This window comes from Nipponia nippon, unplaced genomic scaffold (assembly GCF_047370975.1).
Source record: "Nipponia nippon isolate SJK-2023a ecotype South Korea unplaced genomic scaffold, ASM4737097v1 scaffold_2, whole genome shotgun sequence".
Taxonomy (NCBI): domain Eukaryota; kingdom Metazoa; phylum Chordata; class Aves; order Pelecaniformes; family Threskiornithidae; genus Nipponia; species Nipponia nippon.
The window spans coordinates 72437631-72459507 of record NW_028262336.1 but is presented as its reverse complement, the minus strand read 5'-3'; the positions used below and the strand labels follow the sequence as shown (position 1 = coordinate 72459507).

At 40.6% G+C, this 21877-nt stretch overlaps 1 protein-coding gene across 4 annotated transcripts in view; it reads right to left on the bottom strand.

Annotated features, from left to right (window-relative positions):
- GGACT (gamma-glutamylamine cyclotransferase) overlaps positions 1-21877 on the bottom strand; it is a 32291-nt gene that overhangs the window by 7971 nt on the left and 2443 nt on the right. Inside the window, exon 2 of one of the 4 annotated variants that reach the window (XM_087757697.1) lies at positions 11498-11551. The exons of 2 other annotated variants lie outside the window; for them this stretch is intronic. The gene's annotated coding sequence lies outside the window, so the exon portion shown is untranslated. Of the gene's footprint in view, positions 1-11497; positions 11552-20454; positions 20474-21877 lie in introns of those variants that run through there. One more of the 4 variants, XM_087757700.1, reaches the window with a different exon arrangement.

The window sequence follows — 21877 nt, the reverse complement described above, 5'->3', positions numbered from 1 at the left end:
CAACACGCACTTGCGGATGAAGCTGAACTGCTGCAATCAGGCTCGCTCTTTGCGCCCAGGCTGTGCCCCAAACAAGCCCTCGCCTCCCCAGCAGTGGCAGCCTCAACAATAAACATCTTCTTACCACGATTCAGACAATTATTGGATCCTACCAGCTTCTTTTCAAAATAAAAGAAGAAATAACATGTGCGCTATGCCGGCTCCAGGGCTGTCTGCAATCCCAGTAGCAGGGGTTTTGGTTTTATTTTGTTGAAACTCTTTCTCCCAACTCAGAAAGTATCCATTTCTCTCCCTCCATGCAGTAACATTATTTTCCCTTGAGAAAAATTCTCCATGTTGGCTCAGTGACCAGATATAGTTACACATTAATTCTTCAGAAGTTTCTTAAAACTGTAGGAAACAGGTGAAAAAACAAAATGCCTTGAACTTTAAACTTGAGCCCAGTCTGTTTGAATGAAGCGAGTTTTAAGGTCACTCTTTACTCAATGCTAACTTTCAAGAAGGACTAACATGCCAGAGAGGACTCCTGGGACCGCATCCTGTTGGTCCTTTGATGCTTTCATTTTGTTGCTTGCTATTTTCTTTATAGCACAGACAAGGGCTTCCTGCCCGGTCCGACCCCTTCTCCAACCTTGCTGAATACCTCGGAAAAAGTTTATGGCAAGACACCTTTCTTACATTAACCACAGAGGCACCAGCAAAACGACGGCTCCTTTGAAATCAAGAGGTTACGGTCTCCTCGCAGCAGTCGTCCGCTCAGAAACGGCGAGCTGCTGGTTTGTGAAAACAAACAAGAGTATTAGAGTAACCAGTGCTGCGCTGGACGCTACTGGGCACTACCTGAAATGCCACTTAACTACTTTTTGCAGATATTTTTCATTTCACTTTTGGATAGTTTGCATCCCAAACCCAACAAATATGCCTGCGCTTAAGCTGGAGTACCTTGGAGGTGTTTCTCACCAGGAGGCAGAGCGAGGATGCCTTCCCTTCGGACAAGCATCAGTCAGAGCGCTGCTCACGTGCCTCGCGCCTATCCGCCACCACAGCAAACGTTTGCCTTTTGCCTGTTTGAAACCGCTTCAAATCACTTTCAGCTCTACTGCATAGAGAAATGTCATCAGATTAATTTTTACTACTACCAGAAAGAGTTTCATTCCCAAAGTGACCGTCAGGAGCAGCTACAGAGGCCTCCAAGTGACAATCAATCAGATAAAACCACCACATGCAAAAAAGGTGCTGGGGATACAGTGCAGAAACATGCTGGGCACACCGTTAGACTGATGAACAGACTGAACTTCTAGACAGTGCAGAGACAGGAGGCGATTGCCAGCACGTTGGGAGGACAAGACAAGGAGGATAAAGAAAATGGAAAGTCAATGCATGTGGACAAATTGAGTCAGGGCCGGGGGGGGGGGGGGGGGGGAAGAAGTTGAAGTTGTCCCCCCAAGAGAATATCAGTATTATTAAGTATTGGCTGGTTTGTCCTAATATTAAGTAATAACAGTAAGTGTTATTGTATGAGCTTCAGACAGAATATTATATCATGTTCTTGCTCCAACAATTCAGAAACTTGTGGACTACAAAGGTAGTTAGGAAGAGCTCAGGGCAGAGCACTGAGTCCAGGACTGTTTTTTCGGGGCACAGACTGAACAAGCAAGAGATTACAGAGGAGTTGATGAGATGGGGCATAATCACCTACAAACATGGGTAATGGTTTTATAGAAGACACAACTGGTTCTCTGCATACATGAACACACAGCCAGACAAAATTTCTGCACGGAATAATTAACATGGATAGGAACAGCTTTCTAATTGTAAGAGCAGACAGGGCATGAGAACAACCATAGTAAGTCACCACAAAAAGGCTTGAGAGCCTTTGAGAGAGAGGAAAACCAGAACTGAAATATCTGAGAATGGATAAACCACGGATTTATACAGAGATATAAATCACATCTCCTGTTCTGTTCACACTCCTTTTCCTCCAAAGCCTTTTTGACTGCTATTGAGCAACGGACTGATGTTTTGGAAGAACGCAATGATACCTCAAGGGTCTTATACTCAAGTGGCAACCAGGGTGTGAAGCTTTTACTGAGAACCCAACAGTGTCAAAGCCTTGAAAACTGGGACTCTTGAAAAATAAGTATTTGTCCAAACTATCATGGATGCTATAGTTAATCTTGCTTTAGGGAAAGGTAGCAGACTAGATGGCTTCTCAAAATCCCACTCAGCATGGAGGGTCCTTAAGATGCTGTTTCAAGTACACGACAATTAATTTAAATGACATACCGAGAAATGTCTCATCTTTGCACCTTTAGTACAGATGCTTATGCTGTTATATCTACAAGAAAGAAAAAAAAAAAACAAAACCAAAAACCAACAACAAAATGGAGCATTAACTTTAAGCACCAGATCGCTGTTACAGGAAAAAAGCAGAAAACAACCTTTGGTTGGGCAGCCCTGCTATGCCAGCCCTGCTGCCGGTACCGTTTCGGACGCTACTGTGAATTTGAAGTGGTTTCCGTCATTGACATGCAGAGCATAGCCCAGGGTTTCAAACTGCCGACATCCTGAAACTCAGGACACAGCTTGCAGCTTGGAAGGGTTCCCTGCAAGGTCAGCACACTGATTTACATGCCAATACTCGGAGCGGTCAGTTCACTGTTTTGGACTGAGAAGAGCATCCCGGCCTGTGAAACACGGCAAACACTTTTGAGTACCTAGGCATGGGAACATATTTTTCTACGCTGAAAAGATGGTGAGAGAGAAGGGGCAGAGAGAAAAGATGAGGTCTGTGTGAAATCGTGAGGTGCCTTTCCACAAGGGAAACGGGGAACGGCTGCACAACGATGCTCTGTAAGGAGGGGAAAGGTGCCCAGGTCATGGCACAGCACTGGCCCCTCGTCCCTCGGGAGCGCGACTGAGCCTGGAAAGGAGATGTTAAATAAAAGCCCATCGTTCAGCAACAGGAGCTTCCTGCCGGCAGGAGCCCATGGCTCCGGAGGCCATCTTATGCCTCTGCTCCAGCCGGCACGGAGATGCCACGGCACGGGGCTGCTGGCGAGATGCGCTCTGCCCAGGCGAGACCCGGCAGCCCCGCGAGCGCCCGGCGGTGTCTCTCAGGCCTTGCTGTGCGGCCGGCCGGGCGAGACGGCAGCCAGACGTCCCGATCGAATAGCGGGAGGCTGCTCTGGACAGCTGCTCCGCGGGCGGTGGCAGGACGGCTCACAGGGATGAGCCGAGGTGCCAGAGCCTCGCAGCACTGTGCAGAGGGGTCGCTGCAACACGATGCTCCTCAAACCTCGCTAAAAACCGAATGAAAGCGCAGATGTTCAGGGAACAAAATCTGCTCTGCTAACTGAGCCAAGCAGAAAATCCAGGTATAAATCTGGGAACGGTGTCACATAACACTGCACTGTTTTTCCTCCAGAAACCACCCACCTACCCCTGCGTGGACCAGCGACTGAAACACAAACCTTTGACCAACGTGGCAGAAACAAAGCATCGGAAAACCCCAGACCGTTTTTCAGCCTGCGATGCCTTGGGGAACTACAGGCTGCTTTCGAGGGCCAAGGAAAGGTAATTTATACACATTTACACCATCCACATATACACACAAGGACCTTCTACATAGAGCTGTGCTTTGCTTGTAAAGTGTTAGTGGCCCATGGAAAAGGAGAGAGGAAGATGAAAACCAGCTGTACTGGAGGAACTGCCAGATTTAAACGCAAACAATATTTTAAATATTCTACCAGGAAGGGCACGGATGGCGTGGGGCAATGGCCAACAGGTTTGCTCAGAAGCAGGGTCATACAAATTTTGCGAGGCTTGGAAGGAGTAGTGGATAATAAGGTATATCTATACTTACAGAAGATATACTAACGTGAATGCTTTTTTTATTTGTACATATGCCACTAGGTAGCAGTGGAAGAAGAGGCCCTTCTTGACGTTTGGAGGACGGCAGCTGAGGTTACTCAGGGTGCACAAAAGGAAAAGTGGAGTATTCATATAATAATGAAGGAAAATTGTAGAATTACTGATTTGTGGCTACAGCTGTAGCTACAGCTACAACTCAAACTGCTGGTCTGGAGACAGCCATTGGACAAACAGTGGAAAATGTGAAAAGATTAAAAAATTTCAACAGATCTTTCTGTGATACACAGAAATATTTTCTTTCTACTTTATTTAATTTATTCAGGTCTGTCTTTTTAAAGCTAAGAAACTGGGGTTTTTTGTTTGGTTTTGGTGGTGTTTTTTTTTTTGTTTTTGTTTTTTTTTTTTGTAAAGAAGGGAGGCTTGTACCATCCTTTCAGTCTATGAATCAAATTTGTGGAAAAGCATAATATTAAACATGTGAAGTACTGGTAACAAAACAAATCAGCTCAACAGGCTGCCCAGGGAAGTGGTTGAGTCTCCATCCCTGGAGGTGTTTAAAAGACAGGTAGATGTGGTGCTTAGGGACATGGTTTAGTAGTGGAATTGGCAGTGACAGGTTAACGGTTGGACTCAATGATCTTAAGGGTCTTTTCCAACCTAAATGATTCTATTCTAATTCACTAACTGCAGTTATTTTATTTGCCTAATTAATTAAATGTGTATGCAAGTCTTACTTTGATAAGCTATGCAGGTAGTTTTATTTAATAAAAAGACTTTTTTTTTTTTTTAAAGTGAATTTCAGCTTGCAGCTCAGTGCAAGTCACAAATAAAAACCCAATCCATTTCTCTGCAGCAAACCTCTTCTATCATTTTCTAATAGAATAACAGGTAAGAAAATAGAAACCAAAACAGAACACCAAATCAAAACTACAGAGAACCATGAACAGATGTATATAATTACTTGAGTCCCACTGAGGCATCTCACTTGTGCTTAGAAATTAGTGCTGAGTTTACTATAGAAAATACAAAAAGTCACAGATCAGATCATCATGAGAAGAAAATTAATGAGTGAGTTCAACTATCTTGGTCTTGATTTTTGTTCTCCAAGAAAGAGTTGAAAAGTCCTGCAATGACATCCAAAACATACCTCATCATCTTTATCAACTGGGAAAGCATCCTGATCTCAAAGTAAATACAGTTATTGGCCTGCTATCTTCTGCACAGAAGAAACAAATACATATTCCGGGGGCATCCAAAAAAGCCTGAAATGGCACTCAGCAAGGCACTGGAGTAATTGCTTTCAGATCCAGAAGACATACTGACCAGAATCTCAAATATCCTCCTGCCTGGTAGAGTCAAAGATAAGCAAGAAGACAAGAAAGTCCCAAATCATTTGTTTGTGTCCTGAAACGATGTGTTGAATGAAATGTTTACCTTCAGGTAAGGAGTGGTTTGGTCTCTGATGCAGAAACAGGTTCTGTAGTCTGATGCAAAATTTAACACAGGTCTATATTTACTGAAGAACAAGAAAAAACAGCTACGCAAGCCCTTAAATCTCCTGGAGCCACAAGAGTCTCACAAGAAATACTGATGGAAATAATTCCCTATCTCTACTTAGATATACATTTGCAACCACAAAAAAAGCTATTTTAGTTCTATGATGGCATGCAGAATTTACTCTAATTGAAGGTCTCCTTGGCAGTGTCCAGGATCCCTGGAAGGAAGCCTTAATGAAAGGCATCTTAAACCAGAGGTCTGGCTGTAACAGGAAAACATTATATAATATTCATCTGAATTATATAGGCATTTATGAGACAGAATTATTTACAAATAAAATATTTATATAAATGAAAATAGCCTTATACATGCTGTGCAGTCTCTTTTCAGTGACCTTTGAGAAGGAATTTCTGTTACTAACTTGATAAAGGAAGAAGAACAGAATCAAGTACTGGAAGTAAATGAGAAGGGAAATAATATGCAATGTGGTTCTGAATGCAAATAAGCCAGACCAATGTCATTAAAACAACCTCCTTTGACAAGGGTAATGCAACGGACTTGGAGGCAGGTAAAATACTTTATTTAATATGCAGTGAAAATATCTCCAGACCAAGTCATAGGGAAGAACTGTATATGAAAAAGGAGTTAGTTAAGGGAAGATTATAACAGACTATATTAAAATAAGGAGTAATAAGCACAGACATAAGTTACTGGTCATATTCCTCAGGAATCAATGTTATTTTATTTATTAGCGGTCTTACTACAGCAAGTAGTTGTGTGTCTACCACATCCATGTGTGATGCATCCTAAGGAGGACTCGTTCATGCTACAGATATATTAGATGGCCTATGAACTGTGTAATTGAATTAAGATGGCTTTTAATGACACAAGATGCAGAAACGTATACTTAGGGACTACTGACAAGAACTTCTGGGGACTCATCACTTGAAGAAATCATTGACTATCTCACATTGGAATGGACCTATAAGGATCATCAAGTCCAACTCCCCGCTCCTTGCAGGACTACATAAAACTAAACCATATGACTAAGAGCATTGTCCAGACGCTCCTTGGACTCTGACAGGCTTGGTGCTGCGACCACTGCCCTGGGGAGCCTGTTCCAATGCCTGATAATCCTTTCGGTGAAGAAATTTTTCCTAATATCCAATCTAAACATCCCCTCGTGCAACTTGAGGCCATTTCCTCTCGTGCTATCACTTGCTACTTGGAAGAAGAGACTGATCCCCACCTTGCTACAACCTCCTTTCAGGTAGTTGTAGAGAGCGATAAGGTCTCTCCTGAGCCTCCTTTTCTCCAGATTAAACAATTCCAGCTCCCTCAGCCACATCTCACAAGACTTGTTCTTTAGACCCTTCACCAGCTTTGTTGCCCTTGTTTGGATACCCGAGATCAGCACCTCCACTGCCCACCTTGAGGAAGTTGTAGCCTGCGATGAGGTCACCCCTCAGCCTTCTCTTCTCCAAGCTGAACAAACCAAGTGACCTCAGCTGCTCCTCCTAAGTCTTGCCCTCGAGGCCTTTCACCATCTCGGTCACCCTCCTCTGGACACACTCTAATAGTTTGATGTCCTTCTTATACTGAGGTGCCCAAAACTGCACACAATACTCACGGTAGGGCTGCACCAGTGTGGTGTAGAGTGGGAGAATCACCTCCCTCGACCGGCTAGGTACACTGCGCTTGATGCACCCCAGGACATTGTTGGCCTTTTTGGCTGCCAGGGCACATTGTTGACTCATACTCAACTTGCCATCAACCCAAACCCCCAGATCTTTTTCCACAGGGCTGCTCTCCAGCCTCTTGTCCCCCAATTTGTACGTATAACCAGGATTACCCTGTCCCAGGTGGAGAATCCATCAATCTTGCTCTTGTTAAATTTCTTACGGTTGGTGATTGCCTAGTTCTTTAGTCTATCCAGGTCTCTCTGTAAGGCATTTCTACCCTCAAGTGATTCCACAGCTCCTCCTCATTTAGTATCATCAGCAAACTTAATGTACATTTGATTCCTGCGGCCAGAAAATTTATAAAAACGTTAAAGAGCACCGGCCCTAAAACTGAGCCCTGGGGAACCCCACTGGTGACTGGCCGCCAGCCTGATGTAACCCCATTTACTATAACTCTTTCAGCCTGACCCATCAGCCAATTGCTCGCCCAATGTATCATGGACTCGTCTAGCTGTGCGCCGGACATTTTGTCCAGAAGGATACTGTGAGAGACAGTATCAAAAGTTTTGCTAAAATCCAAAACCACCACATCTATTAGCTTCCCTTGGTCAACTAGATGGGCGACGTTGTCATAAAAGGAAACACTTGTATATTTTTGTTGATCACACAATGACAAGCGAATGAAGCCAAGCTGTAGGCCAGGAGAAAATAATACTCAAGAAGAATCATTTATGTTTTGCAGTCGTCAAAAATTCACATGCTCATTTTCCAACCATTCCCATTCAGAGATTTCCCTCTTCTCACATGGATGTTGGAAGTAAATACCAGCACAGGACACTGTCCTCATCAGCTACAAGAGACACCTGTGCCAGCCACCAAGATGACATGGTTGTAAGAGGGCAGCACAGCTGGAACAAGTATTTCAAGGAAACACTGGAGACATCACAAAAGGTACCAGTGAAATCTCATTTAGATAGATCGCAAGAGAAGTGACTTCATCTGTACTGAGAAACATCAATGAAAGGTTCATCAAGTGCGCAGATAGGAAAGTTGTTCATTTCCTTGATTATTCTATTTTATAGCGTTAAAAATAGAGGTGGAATGGCTTAGACTTGCAAATACTGTTATTCTTTTTACAGTTGTGAGAGTTGCATTATCTTAGGGCAAGCATCTATTACTTCTTTTTCTGCAGTTACAGATGTCTGTATTTAATGATTTGAAAGTGGTCCTGTGTGCCTAAAAGTTTCATATTTTCCAGTGCCAGGGAATTTTGTGAAGGATTTTACTTCTACAGACCAGGTGGCTTCCATCTGCAATACGTTCCTGCATCATGACAGCATATAGAGTAGCTGAAAAAGCATTTCTTTTTTTGATAAAAAACAGCATTCTAGGGACATAAGTCTTCAAAGTTACTTTGGGTGCACATCAGAGCAAACTCACATACCTTAAGGCATTCAAATATCTAGGAGAGTGTCCAACTACTCTATATACTCCTATCCATCAATCTAGACTTTGTGTTGGGAAAAGAGGCACGGAGGGCAGACAAGGCAATATTACAATATACAGTGTTCTGAATGCCTCAAGCTAGATCTTAAGATGTAGCCAATTTAGGACTGGAGCAGATCCCAAGAAAAGGTGATTAAGCCTCAAGTATAAATTAGCATATCCTCTGACTAGCTTTAATATCTCCCCACAATAGCCTCCTCACACACCCCAAACATAGGACAAAATTATGAGAAAATGGCTAAAGTGGCTACATTAGTAATCAAGAGAGCAGACCAAAGGGGAGGCACAGATTTCAGCATGAAAAAGACAACTGCCAAACTAGCATCCACTGCCTTTACCGTGGGACACGAGGCAGAAGTGACAACGGAAACACTATATTCATCCTCTTTCAGTGTTCGCTCTGGAAATGAGAAAACAGGTCATACCTGCTGCAATGGGTTTTATTTTATTTCTCTGCTTTATTGGGATCCCACCTTCCCGAACAGGTCCCAAATGCCCAGTAGTAGGTAGAGTATCCTCCAATTTACTCTACCTTATACTCTTCTTTTTCCAATTTCAGAGTCACTGAACAGGATGAGTAGGACAGGAAGAGCAAGTTCTAAGACTTCTTTATCCTTCTAAGTGAAAACCTTCTTCTTCCATTGGGATCAACAGACATTTTCAACACACACCTCAGCACAAACTGATACATGATATAAACCCAACTGTTCTTCTTGTTAGCAACTTTCTTCCTAATTTAAAGTAAATTTATAACCACCATTTATAATTTCTTTTTATGCCACAACTAAGGAGAAGTGCCTTCACTAAATATCACAGAGAAGTCGGCACCATGCTTTTAAAAACAGACTGCTTCCACTGAAAGGTCTTGGCTCATAGCAACTACGGCCTGGGAGTTTCAAGAGGTAGTTCTGGGTGAACATTTGTACACCCTCACATCAAATACATCTCACAATACAAAGCTGAAATAAGAAGGGATGATTTTACAGATTAATCAAATATTGTATTTTTGGACTTAAGATGATGTTAACTGAAAATTTTAAAGATAAACATTATCCATACAATGCTGAAAATGCACTAAACATTATTAAAAAACTGCTTAGTCCAACTTGGCAGTAGAAAGTTACATTTCAGCTCTTGAACAAATCAATCACTGCCCTCCTAATGCCACTCCCCCTGCCCAAATATCGTGTAGTACAGCAGTCTCTGGTAATTCCCAATCCCCAAATACAGGAATATGTTATTATTCTGAACACCATTTGTCCCAGATTTGACAGACAGTATCTAGGGACATTAGGAAGTATCAATTAATTTTACTTCTGCATTCTTTAAGCAAATCATCACTTACTGATGCTAATTAACTAAAGAAAAATTAAATAATATAATTAGAGAGCTAAACTAGATGTAAATCAAGAAACAGCATATTACTTAAGACAGAGGAAAAAGAGAGACCATACAAGAATTTAATTTTGTCTTTTTCATATGGCTTAAAAAGACAGGTGATGAACAAATCACTTCTGATTTTCAATATGTGAACATTTCTTTTAAAATAGATAGCTCAAATTATTATCAAATGGCAAACCTTCACCAGTTCACTCTTTACTCCACAATAACTATTAATTAATAAAGGCATGCTTCTGAATACATAATGCATTACATTTTTTACTTTCAACACCTGGTGTCACCAGAATAACGCTGTATATTTCTAAAATGCTCTGCAGTTGTGTGTGTGTGCTTTGATTTTAGGACAGTAATACTTCAAAAGAAGTGGAACCATAGAAAATTATGGGAAGCGATGCACATAGACAATTTTTGTGGTTAAATGATACACTATCAATTAACTGACCATGACAGGTCATTTTAAAAATGAAACTCACAGTGTCTAAAAGCCTTCATCCCTTAGTCAAGGTCAGAAAAGGCCTGAAGCAAAGTGAAAATCCTGCTGTATCCCCATATTTTGAGCAAGCTAAATCCTACACCTGTTTTGCAAAAAGCCTTTAACTGGTGACTTCTGCTACACCAGAATTTAGCTAATTGCAATCAATTTTTGTACTGGCTAATCACTACTTTTCTGTCTAGTCTGGGGTTGTATTAATTGGTTATTATGACGGTTCCACTGAAAAGAGACAGAGAGGAGTGATTTTGATTGATTATTGTTTGGAGCTCCTTGGATCTCCAAGATAAATAAAAAACTAAATATCAAAGAAGATTTAATTAATCTCAGTCTCTCCTTCCTTCCACTCTATCAGCAAGACAGAGCTGATAAAAAATTGACAAATTCATGGAAAATGCAAAGAGAGTCAGAATTGGTGACCCTGTATTTCAATAAAATAATGAGAAAGCACATGTATTTATTTGCTTTAAACTTTACATAATGGGCATAAGATCTCAGTTTTTTATGCTTATTTCAAAACCCAAACAGAATTATGGCAGGCAGTTAGACCAACTGGTATAAGATTTAAGTTGTGCAATGTTTGTTTTTTTTTTTAAATATAGCTTTTCAAATACATTAGTGAAAGAAGCCTGAACTTTTGAAAGAAGAGTCATAAGCTTGTTATACAAGGAAGATTGAAAATACTGTATTGTACCAAACGAATGCAATACTTGAGAGACTTCAGAATTGGAAAACAGAGGAATATGTGGTCAAGATATTTGTAATTCATTTTGTAAAAACATATTCAGACTGACACTTCCCTTCCACTAATTACATGAGTTTTCTCCAGCAGACTTTCCAAAAGTCATACTGTCTTTCAATATTTTTTCAGTAAGATACAGGGACTTCTATAGGTAAGGGTTTTTCAGGTTTTAGTCCAACCACTGTGGATTTTAAAGCTAGAACAAAAAGGCTAACACTGATACAGGAATTATTTTCAGGTGAACACACATCTAGGATCCGTAGACAACGTTTGGAGCAGATCCTTGTGCTCCAGCAAGGCACTTACTAGGTCTCTACTGATTCGTGGGGCCAGCTTTCTGATGATAGAAGATCAAATCACCTAAAAGGAAGACAGGCAAGCAACACAACCTTGAATACTGCTATCAGGTACCATAACCCCATTTAAACCCCATATATAGAAAAAAAAGTAATAGAAAGCAGAAAAAAAGCTGAAGCCCGAGAAGAAGGATGCTGAGTCATTAATTAAAAGGAGCTTTTCTCCCAATTGCTTGATTTAAACAGATGTTAACATAAACAAATTATTTTTAAAAGAGACTACCTAAGTCTGGTTGGCTAATGGAGTTAGACAGGTTTTACATGCATGATTTATTTAGTATAACACCACCGCTTGTTCTCTCCAGCTTCTTCAGCATCTCAGAACAAGAAAACCCCAACAACACAAAAATAAAACAAACAGCAGAAGTTTTCTGTAAAACAACATGTCAGTTATTTTAGGACTCCCTAGCCCCTCATCCTTTTTGAAAAGGGGAAAAAATACAAAAAACCCCAGGTCTTAAAGGACCCCTTTCTCCCCAAAGATACAAGCATTCAGTGGTCACTGAATCAGAACGTGCTTAAACTTGACATGAACAGGAGCAGAAGTACAATGGGTGAAGTAATACACAGGTCAAAAAGGTTTGTCTAGAGCTGCTCAGCAGAGCTGCCTGACATCTCCTGCCCGACCTGCGCTCAGCGGGAGAGGCTGAGCCGCCCAAACCGCCTGGGCAAGGCTGATCAGGAGAAGACTGCCAAGACAGACCTAGGAGACACCGCTTGGATGTAGACACCCACTATTTCCAATGTCAGTTCCTATGGAAGAAAGAAGGATGCAGACCTCCTAGTAATAAAACACTAATATTTAGAATACACACAGAGGTAATTTCCTAGCTCTACAGCTGGTAGGATGTGCCGATGCTGAGAAGCAATCATCTATCTTGATCTATACTAGTTATTTATCTTGACCTTGGTAGAACTTTTGACACTGTTGCTCATGATATTCCCACAAGCAAGCTAGAAAAACGTGATTTAACAAGAACTGCTGGTCCTTAGGTAAAATACTGTTTAGAAAGACTAATATTTATCAGAGGTTCATCTCAAACTGGGCATACGTACAAAATTTGTTACATTCATTCCAGTAGCAGGGAAATACCGGTAATGAAAATACTCAAAGATGTGAAAGATGCAGGTAATGCCACAGCGCAAAAGGCTGTGTGCAAGGCTAACAAGACAGTTGCAAGCCCCCGCACAACGGCTGCTCTGCAGCGGCCATTCAAGCAAGGCCAGTGCGGAGTTCTAAGATTAGCCAGAAATAATCAACTGCATAAACAAAATCTGGGGAAAGATTAGCATAGCAGCAGTTCTGCAGAAAGAGATTTGGCAGTTATAATGATCATGAACTCAATATGAAGCAACAATGTGCTACTCTTGGAAAAAAATATCCTAACGTTTACGTACAAACAAGTGCATCACTACTAAGACATGTGAACATAATCTCCCGCTCTGGTCACAAATTAGTATGTCCAGCTTTGAGCAACCGTACCTGTAGAGAAATGTGATCAGGTGGACAGAAAGATGAGAGAGCGCAATCATAGGTCAAGAAACCACAACCTATAGAGGAAAAAAGAAAAAAAAAAAAAAAAAAAAAGAGACTACTGTCTCTTATTTTAGAGAAGACAGGGTAAAAATACCTTTAAGTATATGAAAGCATACTGTAGTAGAAAAAGAGAGACAGTAAGCTTCTTTCCGCATCTACTTGGACAGAAGACCCAATGAGCTTAAATTTCAAAGATGGACTTTAGGAAAGACTAACCATCTGCTGGTGAGCACAGTGCCTAGGAAGAGCCTAGACCCTCCAGGAAGGCTGGAAATCCTTCACTGCTGACTATCCTCAACAGCAAGTCAGTCAAATCTCTATCAGAAATAAAGCTACTACTGCCAAACTTGCCTTTTGCCAAGGGACTGGATGAGACAATCTTAGTTGTTCTTTAAAACGTAAAAATAAAAGGCAGTTTGATTCATATGCTATGCGTGGAAAGTAATGACAGACTCATGGAGACTGCAAAAGACTGATTCTGTGGTCCAGTCATCAGATTCCCACTACCTCAAGAAGAGGTTTCTAGATCTCACTTCCTACCTGTTTATAGATGGTGAATTATGTAATTACTTGATTTTGGAGTTTTTTTCCCTGAATAGCAATAACCCTGAAAAGAGAGAATGAAATGCTGGATTCCCACCCGTTCCCGCTCCACATAGCGCCTCCCAAATACACTGAGATACAATCCCGAGGTACTACACTGAATGCTGTCTGACCCCACAAATCTTGCATTGCTTTCTGCACTGCGATCCAGCTTCAAAAGGCCAAGTTGCAGCAAGACCAAATGCTCCTAAGAGATGTGGGTTAGAGCCCTTGGCGCAGAGGACGTGAATCTAATTTTTCTACTTTCTAGGAGATGGCACAGTCAAAGACTGTTGTTAGTTGTGAAGCTGGGTTTGGTTGGGTCTGGCATACACAAGCACACAGCTGCACATCTCTGGCCGATAAAAGCACTGAAAGAAAGCAACGGGCAAGAACGACCCAGGACTGCACCATCGCAGCCTCAGCAACAGCTCCACAGCTCACTGCTATCATTCCCTCTCTGAAGCTTCTGCTTCTCAGGTAGAAAGCTACACAGGCTTGTGCCCTTCAGGGTTTGCAAGGCAGCCATTCTGTTTTACAAACCGTATGTAAAAGCAGCTAGAAATCCAAATCTAAAAAACAAGCCTTCTCTCCATTTTGTCTATTTTTCTTCTCAAACGCTCTTTTCAGATCACAGATATGAGACATTTTAATCACAAGAAGTGCTGAAATAATTGCCATGTGTTAGAGATTTTAAAAATGTAATTATATGTTGTTTATAGGCATAGGCTTTATTTTATTTGTCCTATTGATAGCAAGCTGGTGAGATAAATCACTTTGATACAGAATAACTGAAAATCCCATAGCCTAATGCAATTTTCCTCCAAGCTGTCAATGTGGCAACTGCAGATAAGATATACCACTATTTTTCTAGACACACAGGAAACAATCTTGCACACACATTTGTTCACAGACTGTTTTCGGCTGTGATCTCACTGGAGATTCACAAGTAAATTGTTACACATGCATATGGGTATAATCCAGAGCAATGCAACAGGTTTTACCAAAAAGAACAACGTAAACTACTACAAGTTTCTTAGAAAGACAGTTAAGTGATTATACTGTTGTAGATCAGACAACCTGCTACAAAAGTTATATCTGCAGCAGTGCTGCCCACAGCCCAGAAATAATCAGAGTCGGGATCCAAGAAAAGCCGTCAAAGTAAATATTAAATTTGTGCATGCTGTTAATACTGCGGAGCTTTTACAGATTGCAAAAGTACAAGATTACTGTGGAGTTTATTCCTGCTATGAGGTAACATCACTAATCTTAAGACTGTCCGCTCCACTGTCACTGAAAATGTTTCCTAACACTTTTCCCTAAACACACTCCCAAAGCATCGCTACTACCTAAAGTAAAAATCCAGCTGATAATGTAGTTGGGCTGATGGGCTTAGTGGGCTAGTGCAGAGAACCAGAGGGGTGGGGAGAATGTCAAAGAAATAATCCATCCCATATATAATCTCAAAAATCAGCCCAATAGATTCATTTTTGACCTCTCAGATGTGCAACCAAATTACCTGATTTGGCAGGGTCATAAAAGGCAGATTATCCTAAAGGCAATATTATCTGCTCCTTCCTTCTAGTATCAGACCTACCAGGTCAGGTGTCTGCTGCACCACTCTGCAGACCCTGCTTAAAATCAGGTTACATCAACGTTGATGGTCAACTAGAAAAACCAAAATAAAATTTAAAACATATTTGATGAACCTAGAATTGAAAGGTCAGTCATGGACTTCACAATTTTTGAAGTCTGTCATAAGATTTAGAGCACAAAGTTTTTCTATCAAAAAAGTAACTATAATTAACAAGATCCAAAACTGAAATGGATCACCGTGTCAATGAATAAACATTTCCTGTATTCATAATAAGATTGTGATAATAATATGCCTCTTCTAAATTATAAAGCCCAGTTAAGTTTTTATCTAAACCAACAATGAAACGGAAGGTACAGATAAGACATATAGACTACAATTTGACAAATTAAGGAGATTAAATCATTGTTTTGATATATAGAAATCAGAAAAAAAACCTCTCCCCTGCATTAGTAATTTCATCATGTACAAAATTACAGATACTTGATGTCACCCATTAATGTAGTAAACTGTCATTAAGCATACTTAATTAAAAGATATAATAACTACTAGCAGTAAAAGAACAGACTAGATGAGCAGATGGATCCAGATATATTTTGACGTAAATTTCTTGATATTTCGACAAGATAAATAAAGGTGAATATAAACAAGAATAGAAGGAAGAGGAAAAAACAGCCAGCCAGTATATCTCATTAAGAAGCCCCATACCAGAAAGATGAAAAAAACACCAACAACCCCTTTTCTCTCTTGACTGCACCTGTTTGTCTTCTCCAAGATGTTTTGTTTCTGTTAAACAGGTTTCCTAAAGCTTCACATAATTACATAAATAATCACATTACTGAGAAATTTATTATGTCTGGAACCACAATCAGTAAATCAGGCCTGCTGCCTTAGCATAGTTTAGTCAAAAGAAAGAAATCATGAACATCAAATATAATTTGAATCTCTTAAATGTTGATTTCCTTTTATGTTCATTCTCTCTTGAATTTGACTCCTGTTAGAGACAACAGTTAAGAGAACAGGTTTCTATCTACAGAGTCCACAGAAGGCAGAGATTCTTCTTTCTGAGCCCTTCCTATCACCTTCCCCAAAGACACTCTTCCCAACCAGACAAAGTTCCTAAGCATACAACTTTGTGTTACTTTTCATGTTTGAAATGAGGTTCAGAAATCTCTAGTAAGGTTTGGCCAGTGGCTGGATTCATATTCTGAAAGTTTTCATAGCCGGTATATTTGAACTACATCACAGCAAGCACCGCAGCCTTGGAGCAGGTTAGTGGTTTGATGTGTGAAACGTGTATGTGTATGATAAGTGTCCTGCTGGGATTTATTCCCTACGTAATTTTCAGCTAAGGCAAAATTAAGCCTGGGGCTCCACTCCATAAATTGCATCAAAACATTTCTCTCATTCATATAGTTTCTCAGTTTTTTATACATTTTCCTAATGTAGTGTGGGCTTAGCTCCGTGCAATCCCATCTAAATTTGATTTAGTTATTCTCCTACGCCCGCATCCAAATGTTAATACTTACCAAACAGTATCTTCACACCTCACAGGCAACACAAGACAAAGCAGCACTTAGCGTTGTGCAAAGTGATGTAGTTTTAAAGGACTACTTCAAAGTACACATTGCCACACTCCATACACGTGCTATACTCCATCCCCTTCCAGTGGAAACATTATGCAACACTGAGCTCAGACTCTTTCTTACTCATTTTACAGAAAATCTAAGTTCTGTTGGCTTCACTAAACCATAGGCTCAAACAAAATCAATAGCAATTGATATACACTCTCAAACATATTTAAATACTGATATTCAGTCCAAGGTTGCATTTTCTATGTAGTAATCTCTAGTAGTCTTTCCCCCTCACTTTTCTAATCTTTGTAGGGTTGTTGCACCCTCTTTAGAGTTCTTCCTTTGCCCAGAGTAAGCTTGGGCTTAAGTTGTTCTTCAAACCACAATCTCCCTTGAGCACCTGCACAGCCATGCACTCAGGGAAATATGGAAACCTAATGCCTATATCCTTCTTCTGTCTATAAATCCAAGATCATCACATCTCAGCTGACAACATAGCAAGTAATTTTTTTTTTTTAATCTCTCATCTGATTATCTGTTCCCAACTGCTATTGCTTAAAACTCCTTTCTTTGGTTGCCTTCAATTTTTCTACCCATATATTTTGATAACAGTTCATCTCTGAACAAGTCCTATTGCCAGCATATATCTGACCTCAACGATAAAAAAATCTGAATCCAATAATTTTCTCTTCAATTTGTTACTATGGACGCTTACGTTACTAGTCCCTTTCTCCAGCCTCCTTACATTTCTCTTCCTTTTCCATGATCTTTTCACAAAACCCGTAAAGGATTCCCGTGTTTCCCCAGACCGAAACCCTGACAAGAACCTGCTGCCTCACTGTAGAACAACGTCCTCTCGGTCCAGGCGAGCTGAGTCAGGTGAATCCAGACAAGAGAGCGTATTCTGGCACTCATTCAACGTTTCACCGGTGTACAGCCCCATAACCCCTTGAGCACAGGAGAATAAATAAAAACTGTAGGCCAGAAGAACGTCAGCACAAAAGGGAGGCAGGAGTTATGCAGAAGGACAAACAGAAGGCTGGTCCCTAGCAGCACGGAGATGGACCGCATGGGGAAGAGCAATTACACAGTGACTTACAAGCTAAAATTAGAGAGATGCCGAAGAAGGGGCCAATATCCCTTCACTGGACACCTAGAAAGATGATGACAGAACCAGTTACTTTACCGGGCAACATCTTCCAATCGCACTTCTGGACTTGCAAACCACTTGAGCTTCCAAGTTTGCTTTCTTGTGATAGATACCAGTTATTTTGTAACTTCTGGTTCAGGAATTGCAACCATAGATGCTAAATCAATGATTAAACAGCCTTAAACACTTCCTTTCAAGCTTGAAGCACACGCTATGTGCTACCAGAATCTGAAGTATTTTGTTCCAGCACCCACAGTGAATTGCAGGTCATGCAATTAGTTACATTAGCTTAAAAAAGACAAAGCTAACAAAAGAATTAGAAGAGTTAATTTAAAGAATAAAAAGAAAATTAGTTAAAGACAAGAGGATTATAACTTCAAGTGGGACCCTTTATGTACTTTGGCCTATCTACCTACCATTTCCCTGTACACTGAAACAATCCGTAATTACTTCTAATGAAGCGATTAGCTAATGACATTCTGTCATAGACTTGCTCTCATGTCACAACTAACATGAATCCCTTGTTCATCACTAGGTCTAAATGTCATTCAAAACTACTACAATCATCATTCTTCCAACACAAAACCAAAGCAAGACCCTTATTTCTCGCTCACTACTTACAGTCTTGCTTCCAAGATCATTATTCTCAGCAATGTTTTGAAGAAAATTTGTTTACTTCTATTTTCCTTCTAGCTTTCAGCTTTTCACAGTATACGTGGACTGTGCCTCTCCTGATGGGAAATAATCTAACTTGTTACCTTTGATTTCTAGAGAAATTCACACATTCTGAGATCCAAGCAACAACAAAACTGTTATTTTAAGAAGTTACGGTGGATAGAATCCATAGACATAATTAAAATTACATACTGATTTTAGTGCTAAAATTCAGTGTCCATACTGTAGACTGTTTAATATGCAAATAAACAACAAACACTTGCGTTCAATGTAAAAGAATTCAGAAGGAATGCTATTAACTTCTTATGAACCAGAGGGTAGTATTCACCTCACTTAACTTTAATTTCCTAAAGTTAGGAATCTAGGCTGGTCACTCAGGCTTCACCAGTTGATGTAAAAGAGATGTGAGCTGAATCTCTCACCACCAACTACAAATGAAACTCACATTTCAAACGCAAGTCTGTCTAAAGACGCAGATGAAAGAGGGGGGCAGTGGTGAGGTACAAACCCACAATTCTTAACAGTACTGTGTGTCAGTAGAAACAATAAAACCTTAGTTATGTAAAGTCCTGTACACAGACTGGACTGCCTACCAGAAGGCAAAATGTATCAAATGACATATTTCACTAGATAGGCAGACAACTTTTAGTCCTTGTGATGCAGAAGGCACCAGCAGAGGTACAGGCTGATACGCAGGATATGGAGAGATACAAGAGAAAAACTGCAGAAGATTGAGTCCAGATTAGCAGCAAGAAATACTTTGAAGAAAAAAGTCTTTTATACCACCATTCCAAAAACTATTCAAATTGTCCATGATACTGTTACCAGAAAGTAACATAATGCCAACAAGTATTCCCAAGACTTGTGGAAAATACAAGTAAACAGCGAGAGTTTTAGGCCTGTGATGAGAAATGAACATCTATGTCTCTTTCCTCACTAGCAGGAAAGCTGAAGCCCTGACTGTTGCTGGAGAGCCAGGACTCAGCCAGCAGTGCAGCACAGCAGCCAAGATGATGCTGGCTGGCATCCATGTTTCCTCTGACACCTCAATGATTTTCCTTACTCATCTTTACCTTAGACTCATGAATACACCTTGCTGAACAAAGAAAGCAGCAAAGGCAAGCACCCTGCAGTGTATTAATGGGAGCACAACCAGCAGATTGAGGGAAGCAATGATCTCCCTTTACTTGATGCTCATTAGACCACACTGCAACACTGCATCCAGTGTTGGGCCCCCCCGATACAAGGAAGATACTGATAAACTGCAGCGAGTTCAGATGGTCATGGGCAGGAGCACTCGCTCTGTGAAGAGAAGCTCAGGAAACTGGGTTTGTTCAACTTGAGAAAAGATGGCTTTGGGGTGACCCAATTGCAGTCTCCCTGTACCTATGAGGGGGTTACCCAGAAGATGCAGCTAGGCTCTTCACAGTGGTGCCTGTGGGAGCTGGAAAAACAACAGGTATAAACCAGCACAAGAGAGGCCCCAACTTGACTGAAGCAAAAGGGTTTTAATGATGCAGACAAACATTGAAGCAAGGTGCCCAGAGGGGCTGTGTAGTCTCTGTCCCTGCAGGTTTTCAAGACACATCAGATAAGGCCCTGAACAACCTGGTCTGCCCACACAGGTGATCCTGCTTTGAACAACGGGGTGGGACTAGAGACTCCCGAGGTCCCTTCCAACCTGAATTATACTATGATAAAAGTTGTGGGACTGTACCAGGCTAGGCAAAAATCAGCGGAGGGAAAGAAGAGAAATAGACTTGTAATTACTCTGGTATTACTTGATAGCACATACATTTAAAATTGCAGTATTGTCCTCATACAGGTACTCCCGCACAGCTGAAGCCTGGCGCAGGTGGGATGATCTCCCTCGCAGTTACGCTGGCAACACACAGCACTGGAAAAAGGCAATGCTTCAGGGAAGGGATGAGAAAAAGCAATTCTGCGTGGCCAAGAACTTTTGTCAGAACGTCAGCAATGTGATGGTAACTCCGGCTGTTAGTAAACGACATGAGCAATTACAGTCAGAACACTGCAGAGAGAGGTGGTTATACAGGTAATTCCAAAGGAAAAGAGGTGTCTTGTAAGACAGAAAAATCAGGAGCGACGGCGGTATTCAATATGTTTTCTCAAGGTGTTAAGAGCAAAGAGCTGACATATTAGAGAAATCACAATGGCCAAAAATCTTAATGTAAAGGGCATTCTTGAAAAACACTGTAATGGTAAATCAATAGAATGTTATATTATCCTGGTATAGTCTGTCCTGCTTTAGCATTAATGAGTTTTTGGAAGTGAGGAAGAGAGAGCTGTATCTGACATGGTCCATAAGATAATTAAATTTTTGGAGTGAAAAAGAGCAGAAAATTCTAAATAGCTACAGATTTTAATAACAGTGATTTACTACTGCCTGAATAGTTCTATTTTTGAAGAAAAAAAAAAGGTATTAAGCACAGTCTAGAGAGACAGAATGAAAAAGGTATTACATTTGCAAACTCAATGACATGACTACCTCCATACATTTCCCCTGTCTTGTATTAAATTATCTATGTAATACTTACCCTCTCTGTCACAATGCTGCAAAAAAATATTTTGAAAGGTGGGAAAAAAGAAAGGTAGCATCAGAGTTCATATAGAAAATGCATCCTATCATGGCATGTGTTTTCTGCTTAAGCAGTTCAAAATGTCATGCAAGTTTCACATTCAATTCTACTTAAATCAAGAGTTATGAAAATTATTTGACCAGGTTCATGTTCAAAGAGCATATGCTTTGAGAGCATGAGAAAAATACAACAAGACTTGAATAGGAAAAAAAAAAGTGCACTGCTCCAAAAAAGAGATGACAAACACTACAGTGAAATGAAGTGTATTTTTTTTGCTATGAACAGTAACTATTAATGCTACCTATGGTTACACAGAAAAATAAATTTTGCTAATCCATCAGAGAGTAACAGCGTACCGGAGCTAGTAGCAGAAGGCAAATGCCACAACATACCTCTGGAATTTATTATTCTCTTACTTCACTTCACAACACCCTCATGACTGCACCTTTGTGCCTGTACCTACACTGACAAATTCAAAATGTAGATCAGGCAGTCACATAACCTCACTTCCCAAAAGTTCCCCAAGAAGAACAAACGCAACCATATAAACAACAGAAGCAGAACAGGCAAAAATCATGGTTACAGCAGCAGTCACATGAAAGTCATTTTCAAGAGGAA